Source organism: Schistocerca gregaria, chromosome 5 (genome assembly GCF_023897955.1).
Source record: "Schistocerca gregaria isolate iqSchGreg1 chromosome 5, iqSchGreg1.2, whole genome shotgun sequence".
NCBI classification, from domain to species: domain Eukaryota; kingdom Metazoa; phylum Arthropoda; class Insecta; order Orthoptera; family Acrididae; genus Schistocerca; species Schistocerca gregaria.
The window spans coordinates 237576999-237600375 of NC_064924.1; the positions used below are offsets into that span (position 1 = coordinate 237576999).

The 23377-nt window shown below is 47.7% G+C and overlaps 15 non-coding genes across 15 annotated transcripts; all 15 read left to right on the forward strand.

Moving 5' to 3' along the window:
• The first annotated feature begins 566 nt into the window (after positions 1-566).
• On the forward strand, positions 567-685 carry LOC126274870 (5S ribosomal RNA). Its single transcript, XR_007550421.1, has one exon. It is a non-coding gene; the product is annotated as a 5S ribosomal RNA (ribosomal RNA).
• Positions 686-2155: 1470 nt separating this feature from the next.
• LOC126274871 (5S ribosomal RNA) lies at positions 2156-2274 on the forward strand. The gene has a single exon (XR_007550422.1). It is a non-coding gene; the product is annotated as a 5S ribosomal RNA (ribosomal RNA).
• A 1470-nt stretch (positions 2275-3744) lies between these two features.
• On the forward strand, positions 3745-3863 carry LOC126273750 (5S ribosomal RNA). The gene has a single exon (XR_007549592.1). It is a non-coding gene; the product is annotated as a 5S ribosomal RNA (ribosomal RNA).
• Positions 3864-5333: 1470 nt separating this feature from the next.
• LOC126274872 (5S ribosomal RNA) lies at positions 5334-5452 on the forward strand. The gene has a single exon (XR_007550423.1). It is a non-coding gene; the product is annotated as a 5S ribosomal RNA (ribosomal RNA).
• A 1470-nt stretch (positions 5453-6922) lies between these two features.
• Positions 6923-7041, forward strand: LOC126274873 (5S ribosomal RNA). The gene has a single exon (XR_007550424.1). It is a non-coding gene; the product is annotated as a 5S ribosomal RNA (ribosomal RNA).
• Positions 7042-8511: 1470 nt separating this feature from the next.
• LOC126274874 (5S ribosomal RNA) lies at positions 8512-8630 on the forward strand. The gene has a single exon (XR_007550425.1). It is a non-coding gene; the product is annotated as a 5S ribosomal RNA (ribosomal RNA).
• A 1470-nt stretch (positions 8631-10100) lies between these two features.
• Positions 10101-10219, forward strand: LOC126274875 (5S ribosomal RNA). Its single transcript, XR_007550426.1, has one exon. It is a non-coding gene; the product is annotated as a 5S ribosomal RNA (ribosomal RNA).
• Positions 10220-11689: 1470 nt separating this feature from the next.
• Positions 11690-11808, forward strand: LOC126274876 (5S ribosomal RNA). Its single transcript, XR_007550427.1, has one exon. It is a non-coding gene; the product is annotated as a 5S ribosomal RNA (ribosomal RNA).
• A 1470-nt stretch (positions 11809-13278) lies between these two features.
• On the forward strand, positions 13279-13397 carry LOC126274877 (5S ribosomal RNA). Its single transcript, XR_007550428.1, has one exon. It is a non-coding gene; the product is annotated as a 5S ribosomal RNA (ribosomal RNA).
• A 1470-nt stretch (positions 13398-14867) lies between these two features.
• On the forward strand, positions 14868-14986 carry LOC126274878 (5S ribosomal RNA). Its single transcript, XR_007550429.1, has one exon. It is a non-coding gene; the product is annotated as a 5S ribosomal RNA (ribosomal RNA).
• A 1470-nt stretch (positions 14987-16456) lies between these two features.
• Positions 16457-16575, forward strand: LOC126274879 (5S ribosomal RNA). Its single transcript, XR_007550430.1, has one exon. It is a non-coding gene; the product is annotated as a 5S ribosomal RNA (ribosomal RNA).
• Positions 16576-18045: 1470 nt separating this feature from the next.
• LOC126274881 (5S ribosomal RNA) lies at positions 18046-18164 on the forward strand. The gene has a single exon (XR_007550432.1). It is a non-coding gene; the product is annotated as a 5S ribosomal RNA (ribosomal RNA).
• A 1470-nt stretch (positions 18165-19634) lies between these two features.
• LOC126274882 (5S ribosomal RNA) lies at positions 19635-19753 on the forward strand. Its single transcript, XR_007550433.1, has one exon. It is a non-coding gene; the product is annotated as a 5S ribosomal RNA (ribosomal RNA).
• Positions 19754-21223: 1470 nt separating this feature from the next.
• On the forward strand, positions 21224-21342 carry LOC126274883 (5S ribosomal RNA). The gene has a single exon (XR_007550434.1). It is a non-coding gene; the product is annotated as a 5S ribosomal RNA (ribosomal RNA).
• Positions 21343-22812: 1470 nt separating this feature from the next.
• Positions 22813-22931, forward strand: LOC126274884 (5S ribosomal RNA). The gene has a single exon (XR_007550435.1). It is a non-coding gene; the product is annotated as a 5S ribosomal RNA (ribosomal RNA).
• The last annotated feature ends 446 nt before the right edge of the window (positions 22932-23377 follow it).

Below are 23377 nucleotides of genomic sequence, written 5' to 3' on the forward strand. Positions count from 1 at the left end.
ATGAACCGTGCAAATTACGCAAATATCTGGAAGCGCGACGAGTGTCAGGCAGGTGAGAACGCTTCCCTCTGTCTTCATTTCTTGCTATCTTGTCACTACCCCTGCCAGCCCTTTTTTCATGCTACCTTTCTCATGTGACAAAGATGCTTCCATACTGATTTTAAACTATCGTAAGATACGATATTAAGGAACTCAGTTTGAAAAGAGTGCGCCGAGGAAGACTTCCAAAGAGTCTCTGGAAATAACAAAACAGTATGAAGTGACAGAAATGTTGTGAAATACGTCAGGGCATATTGTTTTGTAGCAGTGCACAACGGCAAATTTGTAAACAAAAATTTACCTTTCGTCGCTACAAGAGATGGATACTTTGTCGAACAAACGAATGACAGGCGGTGCAACGAGCAGCTGTGTTGTGCGTCTGACCCACGTGGCGGCGCGCCGCACTGCGCGTCGCCTTCGAGGTGGAAGGACGTGCTTTGCGTCAAATGTGCCACCGAAAACGGCGATTGCGTGTGTTGGGAGGAGAGGCGAAGCCTTCTTCTGCCGTGCGGCTACTGTATAAGGACGCCAACGGCCATACCATGTTGAATACACCGGTTCTCGTCCGATCACCGAAGTTAAGCAACATCGGGCCCGGTTAGTACTTGGATGGGTGACCGCCTGGGAACACCGGGTGCTGTTGGCTCCCTCTCTTCTTTTAAGTTTTATGTCACTACACCTGCCAGCCCTCTTTTCATGCAAACTCTCAGGTGCGACAAAGATGCTTCCACAAGCATTTTAAACTACTGTATTAAACGTAAGATGCGAAATTACAGTAATGAACTCAGTTTGAACAAGAATGCGCGGAGGAAGAGTGCTAGGATCTCGTTGAAAATAACGAAACACTGCGAATCGACAGATGTGCTCTTGAAACACGTCAGAGAGTACTGTTTTGTAGGAGCACTAAATTCCAAAAACTAACTACATTAAAGAAAGACCTGTTCCCGTCTGACCACCGAAGAAAAGCAACAACGTCAGTATTCGGATCGGCGACCGCCTGGGAACTCTGGCTGTCTTCATTTCTTGCTTTCTTGTCACTACTCCTGCCAGCCCTTTTTTCATGCTACCTTTCTCAAGTGACAAAGATGCTTCCATACTGATTTTAAACTATCGTTAGATACGATATTAAGGAATTCAGTTTGAAAAGAGTGCGCCAAGGAAGACTTCCAAAGAGTCTCTGGAATAATAAAAACAGTATGAAGTGACAGAAATGTTGTGAAAAACGTCAGGGCATATTGTTTTGTAGCAGTGCACAAGGGCAAATTTGTAAACAAAAATTTACCTTTCGTCGCTACAAGAGATATATACTTTGCCGAAAAGCCTGTGTCTTGTGTGCATGTTTTCGCACCTTTCCACGGCACGGCGCAGCACAGAGCGGCACTGGTAGCTCCGAACGCCCGCACACGGCGCCTCGGACTCGCCGGTTCGGGCCGCGCCCATCTCGCAGATGCTTCTCGTACTTGTGCTGTCATATGGACCGCGACCCGAGCGGCAGCGAGCGGCAGTCGAGCTAAGTCGGGACAAGTCGGGACGGAAGGGGACAGCCGAGAATGAACCGTGCAAATTACGCAAATATCTGGAAGCGCGACGAGTGTCAGGCAGGTGAGAACGCTTCCCTCTGTCTTCATTTCTTGCTATCTTGTCACTACCCCTGCCAGCCCTTTTTTCATGCTACCTTTCTCATGTGACAAAGATGCTTCCATACTGATTTTAAACTATCGTAAGATACGATATTAAGGAACTCAGTTTGAAAAGAGTGCGCCGAGGAAGACTTCCAAAGAGTCTCTGGAAATAACAAAACAGTATGAAGTGACAGAAATGTTGTGAAATACGTCAGGGCATATTGTTTTGTAGCAGTGCACAACGGCAAATTTGTAAACAAAAATTTACCTTTCGTCGCTACAAGAGATGGATACTTTGTCGAACAAACGAATGACAGGCGGTGCAACGAGCAGCTGTGTTGTGCGTCTGACCCACGTGGCGGCGCGCCGCACTGCGCGTCGCCTTCGAGGTGGAAGGACGTGCTTTGCGTCAAATGTGCCACCGAAAACGGCGATTGCGTGTGTTGGGAGGAGAGGCGAAGCCTTCTTCTGCCGTGCGGCTAGTGTATAAGGACGCCAACGGCCATACCATGTTGAATACACCGGTTCTCGTCCGATCACCGAAGTTAAGCAACATCGGGCCCGGTTAGTACTTGGATGGGTGACCGCCTGGGAACACCGGGTGCTGTTGGCTCCCTCTCTTCTTTTAAATTTTATGTCACTACACCTGCCAGCCCTCTTTTCATGCAAACTCTCAGGTGCGACAAAGATGCTTCCACAAGCATTTTAAACTACTGTATTAAACGTAAGATGCGAAATTACAGTAATGAACTCAGTTTGAACAAGAATGCGCGGAGGAAGAGTGCTAGGATCTCGTTGAAAATAACGAAACACTGCGAATCGACAGATGTGCTCTTGAAACGCGTCAGAGAGTACTGTTTTGTAGGAGCACTAAATTCCAAAAACTAACTACATTAAAGAAAGACCTGTTCCCGTCTGACCACCGAAGAAAAGCAACAACGTCAGTATTCGGATCGGCGACCGCCTGGGAACTCTGGCTGTCTTCATTTCTTGCTTTCTTGTCACTACTCCTGCCAGCCCTTTTTTCATGCTACCTTTCTCAAGTGACAAAGATGCTTCCATACTGATTTTAAACTATCGTTAGATACGAGATTAAGGAATTCAGTTTGAAAAGAGTGCGCCAAGGAAGACTTCCAAAGAGTCTCTGGAATAATAAAAACAGTATGAAGTGACAGAAATGTTGTGAAAAACGTCAGGGCATATTGTTTTGTAGCAGTGCACAAGGGCAAATTTGTAAACAAAAATTTACCTTTCGTCGCTACAAGAGATATATACTTTGCCGAAAAGCCTGTGTCTTGTGTGCATGTTTTCGCACCTTTCCACGGCATGGCGCAGCACAGAGCGGCACTGGTAGCTCCGAACGCCCGCACACGGCGCCTCGGACTCGCCGGTTCGGGCCGCGCCCATCTCGCAGATGCTTCTCGTACTTGTGCTGTCATATGGACCGCGACCCGAGCGGCAGCGAGCGGCAGTCGAGCTAAGTCGGGACAAGTCGGGACGGAAGGGGACAGCCGAGAATGAACCGTGCAAATTACGCAAATATCTGGAAGCGCGACGAGTGTCAGGCAGGTGAGAACGCTTCCCTCTGTCTTCATTTCTTGCTATCTTGTCACTACCCCTGCCAGCCCTTTTTTCATGCTACCTTTCTCATGTGACAAAGATGCTTCCATACTGATTTTAAACTATCGTAAGATACGATATTAAGGAACTCAGTTTGAAAAGAGTGCGCCGAGGAAGACTTCCAAAGAGTCTCTGGAAATAACAAAACAGTATGAAGTGACAGAAATGTTGTGAAATACGTCAGGGCATATTGTTTTGTAGCAGTGCACAACGGCAAATTTGTAAACAAAAATTTACCTTTCGTCGCTACAAGAGATGGATACTTTGTCGAACAAACGAATGACAGGCGGTGCAACGAGCAGCTGTGTTGTGCGTCTGACCCACGTGGCGGCGCGCCGCACTGCGCGTCGCCTTCGAGGTGGAAGGACGTGCTTTGCGTCAAATGTGCCACCGAAAACGGCGATTGCGTGTGTTGGGAGGAGAGGCGAAGCCTTCTTCTGCCGTGCGGCTACTGTATAAGGACGCCAACGGCCATACCATGTTGAATACACCGGTTCTCGTCCGATCACCGAAGTTAAGCAACATCGGGCCCGGTTAGTACTTGGATGGGTGACCGCCTGGGAACACCGGGTGCTGTTGGCACCCTCTCTTCTTTTAAGTTTTATGTCACTACACCTGCCAGCCCTCTTTTCATGCAAACTCTCAGGTGCGACAAAGATGCTTCCACAAGCATTTTAAACTACTGTATTAAACGTAAGATGCGAAATTACAGTAATGAACTCAGTTTGAACAAGAATGCGCGGAGGAAGAGTGCTAGGATCTCGTTGAAAATAACGAAACACTGCGAATCGACAGATGTGCTCTTGAAACACGTCAGAGAGTACTGTTTTGTAGGAGCACTAAATTCCAAAAACTAACTACATTAAAGAAAGACCTGTTCCCGTCTGACCACCGAAGAAAAGCAACAACGTCAGTATTCGGATCGGCGACCGCCTGGGAACTCTGGCTGTCTTCATTTCTTGCTTTCTTGTCACTACTCCTGCCAGCCCTTTTTTCATGCTACCTTTCTCAAGTGACAAAGATGCTTCCATACTGATTTTAAACTATCGTTAGATACGATATTAAGGAATTCAGTTTGAAAAGAGTGCGCCAAGGAAGACTTCCAAAGAGTCTCTGGAATAATAAAAACAGTATGAAGTGACAGAAATGTTGTGAAAAACGTCAGGGCATATTGTTTTGTAGCAGTGCACAAGGGCAAATTTGTAAACAAAAATTTACCTTTCGTCGCTACAAGAGATATATACTTTGCCGAAAAGCCTGTGTCTTGTGTGCATGTTTTCGCACCTTTCCACGGCACGGCGCAGCACAGAGCGGCACTGGTAGCTCCGAACGCCCGCACACGGCGCCTCGGACTCGCCGGTTCGGGCCGCGCCCATCTCGCAGATGCTTCTCGTACTTGTGCTGTCATATGGACCGCGACCCGAGCGGCAGCGAGCGGCAGTCGAGCTAAGTCGGGACAAGTCGGGACGGAAGGGGACAGCCGAGAATGAACCGTGCAAATTACGCAAATATCTGGAAGCGCGACGAGTGTCAGGCAGGTGAGAACGCTTCCCTCTGTCTTCATTTCTTGCTATCTTGTCACTACCCCTGCCAGCCCTTTTTTCATGCTACCTTTCTCATGTGACAAAGATGCTTCCATACTGATTTTAAACTATCGTAAGATACGATATTAAGGAACTCAGTTTGAAAAGAGTGCGCCGAGGAAGACTTCCAAAGAGTCTCTGGAAATAACAAAACAGTATGAAGTGACAGAAATGTTGTGAAATACGTCAGGGCATATTGTTTTGTAGTAGTGCACAACGGCAAATTTGTAAACAAAAATTTACCTTTCGTCGCTACAAGAGATGGATACTTTGTCGAACAAACGAATGACAGGCGGTGCAACGAGCAGCTGTGTTGTGCGTCTGACCCACGTGGCGGCGCGCCGCACTGCGCGTCGCCTTCGAGGTGGAAGGACGTGCTTTGCGTCAAATGTGCCACCGAAAACGGCGATTGCGTGTGTTGGGAGGAGAGGCGAAGCCTTCTTCTGCCGTGCGGCTACTGTATAAGGACGCCAACGGCCATACCATGTTGAATACACCGGTTCTCGTCCGATCACCGAAGTTAAGCAACATCGGGCCCGGTTAGTACTTGGATGGGTGACCGCCTGGGAACACCGGGTGCTGTTGGCTCCCTCTCTTCTTTTAAATTTTATGTCACTACACCTGCCAGCCCTCTTTTCATGCAAACTCTCAGGTGCGACAAAGATGCTTCCACAAGCATTTTAAACTACTGTATTAAACGTAAGATGCGAAATTACAGTAATGAACTCAGTTTGAACAAGAATGCGCGGAGGAAGAGTGCTAGGATCTCGTTGAAAATAACGAAACACTGCGAATCGACAGATGTGCTCTTGAAACGCGTCAGAGAGTACTGTTTTGTAGGAGCACTAAATTCCAAAAACTAACTACATTAAAGAAAGACCTGTTCCCGTCTGACCACCGAAGAAAAGCAACAACGTCAGTATTCGGATCGGCGACCGCCTGGGAACTCTGGCTGTCTTCATTTCTTGCTTTCTTGTCACTACTCCTGCCAGCCCTTTTTTCATGCTACCTTTCTCAAGTGACAAAGATGCTTCCATACTGATTTTAAACTATCGTTAGATACGATATTAAGGAATTCAGTTTGAAAAGAGTGCGCCAAGGAAGACTTCCAAAGAGTCTCTGGAATAATAAAAACAGTATGAAGTGACAGAAATGTTGTGAAAAACGTCAGGGCATATTGTTTTGTAGCAGTGCACAAGGGCAAATTTGTAAACAAAAATTTACCTTTCGTCGCTACAAGAGATATATACTTTGCCGAAAAGCCTGTGTCTTGTGTGCATGTTTTCGCACCTTTCCACGGCACGGCGCAGCACAGAGCGGCACTGGTAGCTCCGAACGCCCGCACACGGCGCCTCGGACTCGCCGGTTCGGGCCGCGCCCATCTCGCAGATGCTTCTCGTACTTGTGCTGTCATATGGACCGCGACCCGAGCGGCAGCGAGCGGCAGTCGAGCTAAGTCGGGACAAGTCGGGACGGAAGGGGACAGCCGAGAATGAACCGTGCAAATTACGCAAATATCTGGAAGCGCGACGAGTGTCAGGCAGGTGAGAACGCTTCCCTCTGTCTTCATTTCTTGCTATCTTGTCACTACCCCTGCCAGCCCTTTTTTCATGCTACCTTTCTCATGTGACAAAGATGCTTCCATACTGATTTTAAACTATCGTAAGATACGATATTAAGGAACTCAGTTTGAAAAGAGTGCGCCGAGGAAGACTTCCAAAGAGTCTCTGGAAATAACAAAACAGTATGAAGTGACAGAAATGTTGTGAAATACGTCAGGGCATATTGTTTTGTAGCAGTGCACAACGGCAAATTTGTAAACAAAAATTTACCTTTCGTCGCTACAAGAGATGGATACTTTGTCGAACAAACGAATGACAGGCGGTGCAACGAGCAGCTGTGTTGTGCGTCTGACCCACGTGGCGGCGCGCCGCACTGCGCGTCGCCTTCGAGGTGGAAGGACGTGCTTTGCGTCAAATGTGCCACCGAAAACGGCGATTGCGTGTGTTGGGAGGAGAGGCGAAGCCTTCTTCTGCCGTGCGGCTACTGTATAAGGACGCCAACGGCCATACCATGTTGAATACACCGGTTCTCGTCCGATCACCGAAGTTAAGCAACATCGGGCCCGGTTAGTACTTGGATGGGTGACCGCCTGGGAACACCGGGTGCTGTTGGCTCCCTCTCTTCTTTTAAATTTTATGTCACTACACCTGCCAGCCCTCTTTTCATGCAAACTCTCAGGTGCGACAAAGATGCTTCCACAAGCATTTTAAACTACTGTATTAAACGTAAGATGCGAAATTACAGTAATGAACTCAGTTTGAACAAGAATGCGCGGAGGAAGAGTGCTAGGATCTCGTTGAAAATAACGAAACACTGCGAATCGACAGATGTGCTCTTGAAACGCGTCAGAGAGTACTGTTTTGTAGGAGCACTAAATTCCAAAAACTAACTACATTAAAGAAAGACCTGTTCCCGTCTGACCACCGAAGAAAAGCAACAACGTCAGTATTCGGATCGGCGACCGCCTGGGAACTCTGGCTGTCTTCATTTCTTGCTTTCTTGTCACTACTCCTGCCAGCCCTTTTTTCATGCTACCTTTCTCAAGTGACAAAGATGCTTCCATACTGATTTTAAACTATCGTTAGATACGAGATTAAGGAATTCAGTTTGAAAAGAGTGCGCCAAGGAAGACTTCCAAAGAGTCTCTGGAATAATAAAAACAGTATGAAGTGACAGAAATGTTGTGAAAAACGTCAGGGCATATTGTTTTGTAGCAGTGCACAAGGGCAAATTTGTAAACAAAAATTTACCTTTCGTCGCTACAAGAGATATATACTTTGCCGAAAAGCCTGTGTCTTGTGTGCATGTTTTCGCACCTTTCCACGGCATGGCGCAGCACAGAGCGGCACTGGTAGCTCCGAACGCCCGCACACGGCGCCTCGGACTCGCCGGTTCGGGCCGCGCCCATCTCGCAGATGCTTCTCGTACTTGTGCTGTCATATGGACCGCGACCCGAGCGGCAGCGAGCGGCAGTCGAGCTAAGTCGGGACAAGTCGGGACGGAAGGGGACAGCCGAGAATGAACCGTGCAAATTACGCAAATATCTGGAAGCGCGACGAGTGTCAGGCAGGTGAGAACGCTTCCCTCTGTCTTCATTTCTTGCTATCTTGTCACTACCCCTGCCAGCCCTTTTTTCATGCTACCTTTCTCATGTGACAAAGATGCTTCCATACTGATTTTAAACTATCGTAAGATACGATATTAAGGAACTCAGTTTGAAAAGAGTGCGCCGAGGAAGACTTCCAAAGAGTCTCTGGAAATAACAAAACAGTATGAAGTGACAGAAATGTTGTGAAATACGTCAGGGCATATTGTTTTGTAGCAGTGCACAACGGCAAATTTGTAAACAAAAATTTACCTTTCGTCGCTACAAGAGATGGATACTTTGTCGAACAAACGAATGACAGGCGGTGCAACGAGCAGCTGTGTTGTGCGTCTGACCCACGTGGCGGCGCGCCGCACTGCGCGTCGCCTTCGAGGTGGAAGGACGTGCTTTGCGTCAAATGTGCCACCGAAAACGGCGATTGCGTGTGTTGGGAGGAGAGGCGAAGCCTTCTTCTGCCGTGCGGCTACTGTATAAGGACGCCAACGGCCATACCATGTTGAATACACCGGTTCTCGTCCGATCACCGAAGTTAAGCAACATCGGGCCCGGTTAGTACTTGGATGGGTGACCGCCTGGGAACACCGGGTGCTGTTGGCTCCCTCTCTTCTTTTAAATTTTATGTCACTACACCTGCCAGCCCTCTTTTCATGCAAACTCTCAGGTGCGACAAAGATGCTTCCACAAGCATTTTAAACTACTGTATTAAACGTAAGATGCGAAATTACAGTAATGAACTCAGTTTGAACAAGAATGCGCGGAGGAAGAGTGCTAGGATCTCGTTGAAAATAACGAAACACTGCGAATCGACAGATGTGCTCTTGAAACGCGTCAGAGAGTACTGTTTTGTAGGAGCACTAAATTCCAAAAACTAACTACATTAAAGAAAGACCTGTTCCCGTCTGACCACCGAAGAAAAGCAACAACGTCAGTATTCGGATCGGCGACCGCCTGGGAACTCTGGCTGTCTTCATTTCTTGCTTTCTTGTCACTACTCCTGCCAGCCCTTTTTTCATGCTACCTTTCTCAAGTGACAAAGATGCTTCCATACTGATTTTAAACTATCGTTAGATACGATATTAAGGAATTCAGTTTGAAAAGAGTGCGCCAAGGAAGACTTCCAAAGAGTCTCTGGAATAATAAAAACAGTATGAAGTGACAGAAATGTTGTGAAAAACGTCAGGGCATATTGTTTTGTAGCAGTGCACAAGGGCAAATTTGTAAACAAAAATTTACCTTTCGTCGCTGCAAGAGATATATACTTTGCCGAAAAGCCTGTGTCTTGTGTGCATGTTTTCGCACCTTTCCACGACATGGCGCAGCACAGAACGGCACTGGTAGCTCCGAACGCCCGCACACGGCGCCTCGGACTCGCCGGTTCGGGCCGCGCCCATCTCGCAGATGCTTCTCGTACTTGTGCTGTCACATGGACCGCGACCCGAGCGGCAGCGAGCGGCAGTCGAGCTAAGTCGGGACAAGTCGGGACGGAAGGGGACAGCCGAGAATGAACCGTGCAAATTACGCAAATATCTGGAAGCGCGACGAGTGTCAGGCAGGTGAGAACGCTTCCCTCTGTCTTCATTTCTTGCTATCTTGTCACTACCCCTGCCAGCCCTTTTTTCATGCTACCTTTCTCATGTGACAAAGATGCTTCCATACTGATTTTAAACTATCGTAAGATACGATATTAAGGAACTCAGTTTGAAAAGAGTGCGCCGAGGAAGACTTCCAAAGAGTCTCTGGAAATAACAAAACAGTATGAAGTGACAGAAATGTTGTGAAATACGTCAGGGCATATTGTTTTGTAGCAGTGCACAACGGCAAATTTGTAAACAAAAATTTACCTTTCGTCGCTACAAGAGATGGATACTTTGTCGAACAAACGAATGACAGGCGGTGCAACGAGCAGCTGTGTTGTGCGTCTGACCCACGTGGCGGCGCGCCGCACTGCGCGTCGCCTTCGAGGTGGAAGGACGTGCTTTGCGTCAAATGTGCCACCGAAAACGGCGATTGCGTGTGTTGGGAGGAGAGGCGAAGCCTTCTTCTGCCGTGCGGCTACTGTATAAGGACGCCAACGGCCATACCATGTTGAATACACCGGTTCTCGTCCGATCACCGAAGTTAAGCAACATCGGGCCCGGTTAGTACTTGGATGGGTGACCGCCTGGGAACACCGGGTGCTGTTGGCTCCCTCTCTTCTTTTAAATTTTATGTCACTACACCTGCCAGCCCTCTTTTCATGCAAACTCTCAGGTGCGACAAAGATGCTTCCACAAGCATTTTAAACTACTGTATTAAACGTAAGATGCGAAATTACAGTAATGAACTCAGTTTGAACAAGAATGCGCGGAGGAAGAGTGCTAGGATCTCGTTGAAAATAACGAAACACTGCGAATCGACAGATGTGCTCTTGAAACGCGTCAGAGAGTACTGTTTTGTAGGAGCACTAAATTCCAAAAACTAACTACATTAAAGAAAGACCTGTTCCCGTCTGACCACCGAAGAAAAGCAACAACGTCAGTATTCGGATCGGCGACCGCCTGGGAACTCTGGCTGTCTTCATTTCTTGCTTTCTTGTCACTACTCCTGCCAGCCCTTTTTTCATGCTACCTTTCTCAAGTGACAAAGATGCTTCCATACTGATTTTAAACTATCGTTAGATACGATATTAAGGAATTCAGTTTGAAAAGAGTGCGCCAAGGAAGACTTCCAAAGAGTCTCTGGAATAATAAAAACAGTATGAAGTGACAGAAATGTTGTGAAAAACGTCAGGGCATATTGTTTTGTAGCAGTGCACAAGGGCAAATTTGTAAACAAAAATTTACCTTTCGTCGCTGCAAGAGATATATACTTTGCCGAAAAGCCTGTGTCTTGTGTGCATGTTTTCGCACCTTTCCACGACATGGCGCAGCACAGAACGGCACTGGTAGCTCCGAACGCCCGCACACGGCGCCTCGGACTCGCCGGTTCGGGCCGCGCCCATCTCGCAGATGCTTCTCGTACTTGTGCTGTCATATGGACCGCGACCCGAGCGGCAGCGAGCGGCAGTCGAGCTAAGTCGGGACAAGTCGGGACGGAAGGGGACAGCCGAGAATGAACCGTGCAAATTACGCAAATATCTGGAAGCGCGACGAGTGTCAGGCAGGTGAGAACGCTTCCCTCTGTCTTCATTTCTTGCTATCTTGTCACTACCCCTGCCAGCCCTTTTTTCATGCTACCTTTCTCATGTGACAAAGATGCTTCCATACTGATTTTAAACTATCGTAAGATACGATATTAAGGAACTCAGTTTGAAAAGAGTGCGCCGAGGAAGACTTCCAAAGAGTCTCTGGAAATAACAAAACAGTATGAAGTGACAGAAATGTTGTGAAATACGTCAGGGCATATTGTTTTGTAGCAGTGCACAACGGCAAATTTGTAAACAAAAATTTACCTTTCGTCGCTACAAGAGATGGATACTTTGTCGAACAAACGAATGACAGGCGGTGCAACGAGCAGCTGTGTTGTGCGTCTGACCCACGTGGCGGCGCGCCGCACTGCGCGTCGCCTTCGAGGTGGAAGGACGTGCTTTGCGTCAAATGTGCCACCGAAAACGGCGATTTCGTGTGTTGGGAGGAGAGGCGAAGCCTTCTTCTGCCGTGCGGCTACTGTATAAGGACGCCAACGGCCATACCATGTTGAATACACCGGTTCTCGTCCGATCACCGAAGTTAAGCAACATCGGGCCCGGTTAGTACTTGGATGGGTGACCGCCTGGGAACACCGGGTGCTGTTGGCTCCCTCTCTTCTTTTAAATTTTATGTCACTACACCTGCCAGCCCTCTTTTCATGCAAACTCTCAGGTGCGACAAAGATGCTTCCACAAGCATTTTAAACTACTGTATTAAACGTAAGATGCGAAATTACAGTAATGAACTCAGTTTGAACAAGAATGCGCGGAGGAAGAGTGCTAGGATCTCGTTGAAAATAACGAAACACTGCGAATCGACAGATGTGCTCTTGAAACGCGTCAGAGAGTACTGTTTTGTAGGAGCACTAAATTCCAAAAACTAACTACATTAAAGAAAGACCTGTTCCCGTCTGACCACCGAAGAAAAGCAACAACGTCAGTATTCGGATCGGCGACCGCCTGGGAACTCTGGCTGTCTTCATTTCTTGCTTTCTTGTCACTACTCCTGCCAGCCCTTTTTTCATGCTACCTTTCTCAAGTGACAAAGATGCTTCCATACTGATTTTAAACTATCGTTAGATACGATATTAAGGAATTCAGTTTGAAAAGAGTGCGCCAAGGAAGACTTCTAAAGAGTCTCTGGAATAATAAAAACAGTATGAAGTGACAGAAATGTTGTGAAAAACGTCAGGGCATATTGTTTTGTAGCAGTGCACAAGGGCAAATTTGTAAACAAAAATTTACCTTTCGTCGCTACAAGAGATATATACTTTGCCGAAAAGCCTGTGTCTTGTGTGCATGTTTTCGCACCTTTCCACGGCATGGCGCAGCACAGAGCGGCACTGGTAGCTCCGAACGCCCGCACACGGCGCCTCGGACTCGCCGGTTCGGGCCGCGCCCATCTCGCAGATGCTTCTCGTACTTGTGCTGTCATATGGACCGCGACCCGAGCGGCAGCGAGCGGCAGTCGAGCTAAGTCGGGACAAGTCGGGACGGAAGGGGACAGCCGAGAATGAACCGTGCAAATTACGCAAATATCTGGAAGCGCGACGAGTGTCAGGCAGGTGAGAACGCTTCCCTCTGTCTTCATTTCTTGCTATCTTGTCACTACCCCTGCCAGCCCTTTTTTCATGCTACCTTTCTCATGTGACAAAGATGCTTCCATACTGATTTTAAACTATCGTAAGATACGATATTAAGGAACTCAGTTTGAAAAGAGTGCGCCGAGGAAGACTTCCAAAGAGTCTCTGGAAATAACAAAACAGTATGAAGTGACAGAAATGTTGTGAAATACGTCAGGGCATATTGTTTTGTAGCAGTGCACAACGGCAAATTTGTAAACAAAAATTTACCTTTCGTCGCTACAAGAGATGGATACTTTGTCGAACAAACGAATGACAGGCGGTGCAACGAGCAGCTGTGTTGTGCGTCTGACCCACGTGGCGGCGCGCCGCACTGCGCGTCGCCTTCGAGGTGGAAGGACGTGCTTTGCGTCAAATGTGCCACCGAAAACGGCGATTGCGTGTGTTGGGAGGAGAGGCGAAGCCTTCTTCTGCCGTGCGGCTACTGTATAAGGACGCCAACGGCCATACCATGTTGAATACACCGGTTCTCGTCCGATCACCGAAGTTAAGCAACATCGGGCCCGGTTAGTACTTGGATGGGTGACCGCCTGGGAACACCGGGTGCTGTTGGCTCCCTCTCTTCTTTTAAATTTTATGTCACTACACCTGCCAGCCCTCTTTTCATGCAAACTCTCAGGTGCGACAAAGATGCTTCCACAAGCATTTTAAACTACTGTATTAAACGTAAGATGCGAAATTACAGTAATGAACTCAGTTTGAACAAGAATGCGCGGAGGAAGAGTGCTAGGATCTCGTTGAAAATAACGAAACACTGCGAATCGACAGATGTGCTCTTGAAACGCGTCAGAGAGTACTGTTTTGTAGGAGCACTAAATTCCAAAAACTAACTACATTAAAGAAAGACCTGTTCCCGTCTGACCACCGAAGAAAAGCAACAACGTCAGTATTCGGATCGGCGACCGCCTGGGAACTCTGGCTGTCTTCATTTCTTGCTTTCTTGTCACTACTCCTGCCAGCCCTTTTTTCATGCTACCTTTCTCAAGTGACAAAGATGCTTCCATACTGATTTTAAACTATCGTTAGATACGATATTAAGGAATTCAGTTTGAAAAGAGTGCGCCAAGGAAGACTTCCAAAGAGTCTCTGGAATAATAAAAACAGTATGAAGTGACAGAAATGTTGTGAAAAACGTCAGGGCATATTGTTTTGTAGCAGTGCACAAGGGCAAATTTGTAAACAAAAATTTACCTTTCGTCGCTACAAGAGATATATACTTTGCCGAAAAGCCTGTGTCTTGTGTGCATGTTTTCGCACCTTTCCACGGCATGGCGCAGCACAGAGCGGCACTGGTAGCTCCGAACGCCCGCACACGGCGCCTCGGACTCGCCGGTTCGGGCCGCGCCCATCTCGCAGATGCTTCTCGTACTTGTGCTGTCATATGGACCGCGACCCGAGCGGCAGCGAGCGGCAGTCGAGCTAAGTCGGGACAAGTCGGGACGGAAGGGGACAGCCGAGAATGAACCGTGCAAATTACGCAAATATCTGGAAGCGCGACGAGTGTCAGGCAGGTGAGAACGCTTCCCTCTGTCTTCATTTCTTGCTATCTTGTCACTACCCCTGCCAGCCCTTTTTTCATGCTACCTTTCTCATGTGACAAAGATGCTTCCATACTGATTTTAAACTATCGTAAGATACGATATTAAGGAACTCAGTTTGAAAAGAGTGCGCCGAGGAAGACTTCCAAAGAGTCTCTGGAAATAACAAAACAGTATGAAGTGACAGAAATGTTGTGAAATACGTCAGGGCATATTGTTTTGTAGCAGTGCACAACGGCAAATTTGTAAACAAAAATTTACCTTTCGTCGCTACAAGAGATGGATACTTTGTCGAACAAACGAATGACAGGCGGTGCAACGAGCAGCTGTGTTGTGCGTCTGACCCACGTGGCGGCGCGCCGCACTGCGCGTCGCCTTCGAGGTGGAAGGACGTGCTTTGCGTCAAATGTGCCACCGAAAACGGCGATTGCGTGTGTTGGGAGGAGAGGCGAAGCCTGCTTCTGCCGTGCGGCTACTGTATAAGGACGCCAACGGCCATACCATGTTGAATACACCGGTTCTCGTCCGATCACCGAAGTTAAGCAACATCGGGCCCGGTTAGTACTTGGATGGGTGACCGCCTGGGAACACCGGGTGCTGTTGGCTCCCTCTCTTCTTTTAAATTTTATGTCACTACACCTGCCAGCCCTCTTTTCATGCAAACTCTCAGGTGCGACAAAGATGCTTCCACAAGCATTTTAAACTACTGTATTAAACGTAAGATGCGAAATTACAGTAATGAACTCAGTTTGAACAAGAATGCGCGGAGGAAGAGTGCTAGGATCTCGTTGAAAATAACGAAACACTGCGAATCGACAGATGTGCTCTTGAAACGCGTCAGAGAGTACTGTTTTGTAGGAGCACTAAATTCCAAAAACTAACTACATTAAAGAAAGACCTGTTCCCGTCTGACCACCGAAGAAAAGCAACAACGTCAGTATTCGGATCGGCGACCGCCTGGGAACTCTGGCTGTCTTCATTTCTTGCTTTCTTGTCACTACTCCTGCCAGCCCTTTTTTCATGCTACCTTTCTCAAGTGACAAAGATGCTTCCATACTGATTTTAAACTATCGTTAGATACGATATTAAGGAATTCAGTTTGAAAAGAGTGCGCCAAGGAAGACTTCCAAAGAGTCTCTGGAATAATAAAAACAGTATGAAGTGACAGAAATGTTGTGAAAAACGTCAGGGCATATTGTTTTGTAGCAGTGCACAAGGGCAAATTTGTAAACAAAAATTTACCTTTCGTCGCTACAAGAGATATATACTTTGCCGAAAAGCCTGTGTCTTGTGTGCATGTTTTCGCACCTTTCCACGGCATGGCGCAGCACAGAGCGGCACTGGTAGCTCCGAACGCCCGCACACGGCGCCTCGGACTCGCCGGTTCGGGCCGCGCCCATCTCGCAGATGCTTCTCGTACTTGTGCTGTCATATGGACCGCGACCCGAGCGGCAGCGAGCGGCAGTCGAGCTAAGTCGGGACAAGTCGGGACGGAAGGGGACAGCCGAGAATGAACCGTGCAAATTACGCAAATATCTGGAAGCGCGACGAGTGTCAGGCAGGTGAGAACGCTTCCCTCTGTCTTCATTTCTTGCTATCTTGTCACTACCCCTGCCAGCCCTTTTTTCATGCTACCTTTCTCATGTGACAAAGATGCTTCCATACTGATTTTAAACTATCGTAAGATACGATATTAAGGAACTCAGTTTGAAAAGAGTGCGCCGAGGAAGACTTCCAAAGAGTCTCTGGAAATAACAAAACAGTATGAAGTGACAGAAATGTTGTGAAATACGTCAGGGCATATTGTTTTGTAGCAGTGCACAACGGCAAATTTGTAAACAAAAATTTACCTTTCGTCGCTACAAGAGATGGATACTTTGTCGAACAAACGAATGACAGGCGGTGCAACGAGCAGCTGTGTTGTGCGTCTGACCCACGTGGCGGCGCGCCGCACTGCGCGTCGCCTTCGAGGTGGAAGGACGTGCTTTGCGTCAAATGTGCCACCGAAAACGGCGATTGCGTGTGTTGGGAGGAGAGGCGAAGCCTTCTTCTGCCGTGCGGCTACTGTATAAGGACGCCAACGGCCATACCATGTTGAATACACCGGTTCTCGTCCGATCACCGAAGTTAAGCAACATCGGGCCCGGTTAGTACTTGGATGGGTGACCGCCTGGGAACACCGGGTGCTGTTGGCTCCCTCTCTTCTTTTAAATTTTATGTCACTACACCTGCCAGCCCTCTTTTCATGCAAACTCTCAGGTGCGACAAAGATGCTTCCACAAGCATTTTAAACTACTGTATTAAACGTAAGATGCGAAATTACAGTAATGAACTCAGTTTGAACAAGAATGCGCGGAGGAAGAGTGCTAGGATCTCGTTGAAAATAACGAAACACTGCGAATCGACAGATGTGCTCTTGAAACGCGTCAGAGAGTACTGTTTTGTAGGAGCACTAAATTCCAAAAACTAACTACATTAAAGAAAGACCTGTTCCCGTCTGACCACCGAAGAAAAGCAACAACGTCAGTATTCGGATCGGCGACCGCCTGGGAACTCTGGCTGTCTTCATTTCTTGCTTTCTTGTCACTACTCCTGCCAGCCCTTTTTTCATGCTACCTTTCTCAAGTGACAAAGATGCTTCCATACTGATTTTAAACTATCGTTAGATACGATATTAAGGAATTCAGTTTGAAAAGAGTGCGCCAAGGAAGACTTCCAAAGAGTCTCTGGAATAATAAAAACAGTATGAAGTGACAGAAATGTTGTGAAAAACGTCAGGGCATATTGTTTTGTAGCAGTGCACAAGGGCAAATTTGTAAACAAAAATTTACCTTTCGTCGCTACAAGAGATATATACTTTGCCGAAAAGCCTGTGTCTTGTGTGCATGTTTTCGCACCTTTCCACGGCATGGCGCAGCACAGAGCGGCACTGGTAGCTCCGAACGCCCGCACACGGCGCCTCGGACTCGCCGGTTCGGGCCGCGCCCATCTCGCAGATGCTTCTCGTACTTGTGCTGTCATATGGACCGCGACCCGAGCGGCAGCGAGCGGCAGTCGAGCTAAGTCGGGACAAGTCGGGACGGAAGGGGACAGCCGAGAATGAACCGTGCAAATTACGCAAATATCTGGAAGCGCGACGAGTGTCAGGCAGGTGAGAACGCTTCCCTCTGTCTTCATTTCTTGCTATCTTGTCACTACCCCTGCCAGCCCTTTTTTCATGCTACCTTTCTCATGTGACAAAGATGCTTCCATACTGATTTTAAACTATCGTAAGATACGATATTAAGGAACTCAGTTTGAAAAGAGTGCGCCGAGGAAGACTTCCAAAGAGTCTCTGGAAATAACAAAACAGTATGAAGTGACAGAAATGTTGTGAAATACGTCAGGGCATATTGTTTTGTAGCAGTGCACAACGGCAAATTTGTAAACAAAAATTTACCTTTCGTCGCTACAAGAGATGGATACTTTGTCGAACAAACGAATGACAGGCGGTGCAACGAGCAGCTGTGTTGTGCGTCTGACCCACGTGGCGGCGCGCCGCACTGCGCGTCGCCTTCGAGGTGGAAGGACGTGCTTTGCGTCAAATGTGCCACCGAAAACGGCGATTGCGTGTGTTGGGAGGAGAGGCGAAGCCTGCTTCTGCCGTGCGGCTACTGTATAAGGACGCCAACGGCCATACCATGTTGAATACACCGGTTCTCGTCCGATCACCGAAGTTAAGCAACATCGGGCCCGGTTAGTACTTGGATGGGTGACCGCCTGGGAACACCGGGTGCTGTTGGCTCCCTCTCTTCTTTTAAATTTTATGTCACTACACCTGCCAGCCCTCTTTTCATGCAAACTCTCAGGTGCGACAAAGATGCTTCCACAAGCATTTTAAACTACTGTATTAAACGTAAGATGCGAAATTACAGTAATGAACTCAGTTTGAACAAGAATGCGCGGAGGAAGAGTGCTAGGATCTCGTTGAAAATAACGAAACACTGCGAATCGACAGATGTGCTCTTGAAACGCGTCAGAGAGTACTGTTTTGTAGGAGCACTAAATTCCAAAAACTAACTACATTAAAGAAAGACCTGTTCCCGTCTGACCACCGAAGAAAAGCAACAACGTCAGTATTCGGATCGGCGACCGCCTGGGAACTCTGGCTGTCTTCATTTCTTGCTTTCTTGTCACTACTCCTGCCAGCCCTTTTTTCATGCTACCTTTCTCAAGTGACAAAGATGCTTCCATACTGATTTTAAACTATCGTTAGATACGATATTAAGGAATTCAGTTTGAAAAGAGTGCGCCAAGGAAGACTTCCAAAGAGTCTCTGGAATAATAAAAACAGTATGAAGTGACAGAAATGTTGTGAAAAACGTCAGGGCATATTGTTTTGTAGCAGTGCACAAGGGCAAATTTGTAAACAAAAATTTACCTTTCGTCGCTACAAGAGATATATACTTTGCCGAAAAGCCTGTGTCTTGTGTGCATGTTTTCGCACCTTTCCACGGCATGGCGCAGCACAGAGCGGCACTGGTAGCTCCGAACGCCCGCACACGGCGCCTCGGACTCGCCGGTTCGGGCCGCGCCCATCTCGCAGATGCTTCTCGTACTTGTGCTGTCATATGGACCGCGACCCGAGCGGCAGCGAGCGGCAGTCGAGCTAAGTCGGGACAAGTCGGGACGGAAGGGGACAGCCGAGAATGAACCGTGCAAATTACGCAAATATCTGGAAGCGCGACGAGTGTCAGGCAGGTGAGAACGCTTCCCTCTGTCTTCATTTCTTGCTATCTTGTCACTACCCCTGCCAGCCCTTTTTTCATGCTACCTTTCTCATGTGACAAAGATGCTTCCATACTGATTTTAAACTATCGTAAGATACGATATTAAGGAACTCAGTTTGAAAAGAGTGCGCCGAGGAAGACTTCCAAAGAGTCTCTGGAAATAACAAAACAGTATGAAGTGACAGAAATGTTGTGAAATACGTCAGGGCATATTGTTTTGTAGCAGTGCACAACGGCAAATTTGTAAACAAAAATTTACCTTTCGTCGCTACAAGAGATGGATACTTTGTCGAACAAACGAATGACAGGCGGTGCAACGAGCAGCTGTGTTGTGCGTCTGACCCACGTGGCGGCGCGCCGCACTGCGCGTCGCCTTCGAGGTGGAAGGACGTGCTTTGCGTCAAATGTGCCACCGAAAACGGCGATTGCGTGTGTTGGGAGGAGAGGCGAAGCCTTCTTCTGCCGTGCGGCTACTGTATAAGGACGCCAACGGCCATACCATGTTGAATACACCGGTTCTCGTCCGATCACCGAAGTTAAGCAACATCGGGCCCGGTTAGTACTTGGATGGGTGACCGCCTGGGAACACCGGGTGCTGTTGGCTCCCTCTCTTCTTTTAAATTTTATGTCACTACACCTGCCAGCCCTCTTTTCATGCAAACTCTCAGGTGCGACAAAGATGCTTCCACAAGCATTTTAAACTACTGTATTAAACGTAAGATGCGAAATTACAGTAATGAACTCAGTTTGAACAAGAATGCGCGGAGGAAGAGTGCTAGGATCTCGTTGAAAATAACGAAACACTGCGAATCGACAGATGTGCTCTTGAAACGCGTCAGAGAGTACTGTTTTGTAGGAGCACTAAATTCCAAAAACTAACTACATTAAAGAAAGACCTGTTCCCGTCTGACCACCGAAGAAAAGCAACAACGTCAGTATTCGGATCGGCGACCGCCTGGGAACTCTGGCTGTCTTCATTTCTTGCTTTCTTGTCACTACTCCTGCCAGCCCTTTTTTCATGCTACCTTTCTCAAGTGACAAAGATGCTTCCATACTGATTTTAAACTATCGTTAGATACGATATTAAGGAATTCAGTTTGAAAAGAGTGCGCCAAGGAAGACTTCCAAAGAGTCTCTGGAATAATAAAAACAGTATGAAGTGACAGAAATGTTGTGAAAAACGTCAGGGCATATTGTTTTGTAGCAGTGCACAAGGGCAAATTTGTAAACAAAAATTTACCTTTCGTCGCTACAAGAGATATATACTTTGCCGAAAAGCCTGTGTCTTGTGTGCATGTTTTCGCACCTTTCCACGGCATGGCGCAGCACAGAGCGGCACTGGTAGCTCCGAACGCCCGCACACGGCGCCTCGGACTCGCCGGTTCGGGCCGCGCCCATCTCGCAGATGCTTCTCGTACTTGTGCTGTCATATGGACCGCGACCCGAGCGGCAGCGAGCGGCAGTCGAGCTAAGTCGGGACAAGTCGGGACGGAAGGGGACAGCCGAGAATGAACCGTGCAAATTACGCAAATATCTGGAAGCGCGACGAGTGTCAGGCAGGTGAGAACGCTTCCCTCTGTCTTCATTTCTTGCTATCTTGTCACTACCCCTGCCAGCCCTTTTTTCATGCTACCTTTCTCATGTGACAAAGATGCTTCCATACTGATTTTAAACTATCGTAAGATACGATATTAAGGAACTCAGTTTGAAAAGAGTGCGCCGAGGAAGACTTCCAAAGAGTCTCTGGAAATAACAAAACAGTATGAAGTGACAGAAATGTTGTGAAATACGTCAGGGCATATTGTTTTGTAGCAGTGCACAACGGCAAATTTGTAAACAAAAATTTACCTTTCGTCGCTACAAGAGATGGATACTTTGTCGAACAAACGAATGACAGGCGGTGCAACGAGCAGCTGTGTTGTGCGTCTGACCCACGTGGCGGCGCGCCGCACTGCGCGTCGCCTTCGAGGTGGAAGGACGTGCTTTGCGTCAAATGTGCCACCGAAAACGGCGATTGCGTGTGTTGGGAGGAGAGGCGAAGCCTTCTTCTGCCGTGCGGCTACTGTATAAGGACGCCAACGGCCATACCATGTTGAATACACCGGTTCTCGTCCGATCACCGAAGTTAAGCAACATCGGGCCCGGTTAGTACTTGGATGGGTGACCGCCTGGGAACACCGGGTGCTGTTGGCTCCCTCTCTTCTTTTAAATTTTATGTCACTACACCTGCCAGCCCTCTTTTCATGCAAACTCTCAGGTGCGACAAAGATGCTTCCACAAGCATTTTAAACTACTGTATTAAACGTAAGATGCGAAATTACAGTAATGAACTCAGTTTGAACAAGAATGCGCGGAGGAAGAGTGCTAGGATCTCGTTGAAAATAACGAAACACTGCGAATCGACAGATGTGCTCTTGAAACGCGTCAGAGAGTACTGTTTTGTAGGAGCACTAAATTCCAAAAACTAACTACATTAAAGAAAGACCTGTTCCCGTCTGACCACCGAAGAAAAGCAACAACGTCAGTATTCGGATCGGCGACCGCCTGGGAACTCTGGCTGTCTTCATTTCTTGCTTTCTTGTCACTACTCCTGCCAGCCCTTTTTTCATGCTACCTTTCTCAAGTGACAAAGATGCTTCCATACTGATTTTAAACTATCGTTAGATACGATATTAAGGAATTCAGTTTGAAAAGAGTGCGCCAAGGAAGACTTCCAAAGAGTCTCTGGAATAATAAAAACAGTATGAAGTGACAGAAATGTTGTGAAAAACGTCAGGGCATATTGTTTTGTAGCAGTGCACAAGGGCAAATTTGTAAACAAAAATTTACCTTTCGTCGCTACAAGAGATATATACTTTGCCGAAAAGCCTGTGTCTTGTGTGCATGTTTTCGCACCTTTCCACGGCATGGCGCAGCACAGAGCGGCACTGGTAGCTCCGAACGCCCGCACACGGCGCCTCGGACTCGCCGGTTCGGGTCGCGCCCATCTCGCAGATGCTTCTCGTACTTGTGCTGTCATATGGACCGCGACCCGAGCGGCAGCGAGCGGCAGTCGAGCTAAGTCGGGACAAGTTGGGACGGAAGGGGACAGCCGAGAATGAACCGTGCAAATTACGCAAATATCTGGAAGCGCGACGAGTGTCAGGCAGGTGAGAACGCTTCCCTCTGTCTTCATTTCTTGCTATCTTGTCACTACCCCTGCCAGCCCTTTTTTCATGCTACCTTTCTCATGTGACAAAGATGCTTCCATACTGATTTTAAACTATCGTAAGATACGATATTAAGGAACTCAGTTTGAAAAGAGTGCGCCGAGGAAGACTTCCAAAGAGTCTCTGGAAATAACAAAACAGTATGAAGTGACAGAAATGTTGTGAAATACGTCAGGGCATATTGTTTTGTAGCAGTGCACAACGGCAAATTTGTAAACAAAAATTTACCTTTCGTCGCTACAAGAGATGGATACTTTGTCGAACAAACGAATGACAGGCGGTGCAACGAGCAGCTGTGTTGTGCGTCTGACCCACGTGGCGGCGCGCCGCACTGCGCGTCGCCTTCGAGGTGGAAGGACGTGCTTTGCGTCAAATGTGCCACCGAAAACGGCGATTGCGTGTGTTGGGAGGAGAGGCGAAGCCTTCTTCTGCCGTGCGGCTACTGTATAAGGACGCCAACGGCCATACCATGTTGAATACACCGGTTCTCGTCCGATCACCGAAGTTAAGCAACATCGGGCCCGGTTAGTACTTGGATGGGTGACCGCCTGGGAACACCGGGTGCTGTTGGCTCCCTCTCTTCTTTTAAATTTTATGTCACTACACCTGCCAGCCCTCTTTTCATGCAAACTCTCAGGTGCGACAAAGATGCTTCCACAAGCATTTTAAACTACTGTATTAAACGTAAGATGCGAAATTACAGTAATGAACTCAGTTTGAACAAGAATGCGCGGAGGAAGAGTGCTAGGATCTCGTTGAAAATAACGAAACACTGCGAATCGACAGATGTGCTCTTGAAACGCGTCAGAGAGTACTGTTTTGTAGGAGCACTAAATTCCAAAAACTAACTACATTAAAGAAAGACCTGTTCCCGTCTGACCACCGAAGAAAAGCAACAACGTCAGTATTCGGATCGGCGACCGCCTGGGAACTCTGGCTGTCTTCATTTCTTGCTTTCTTGTCACTACTCCTGCCAGCCCTTTTTTCATGCTACCTTTCTCAAGTGACAAAGATGCTTC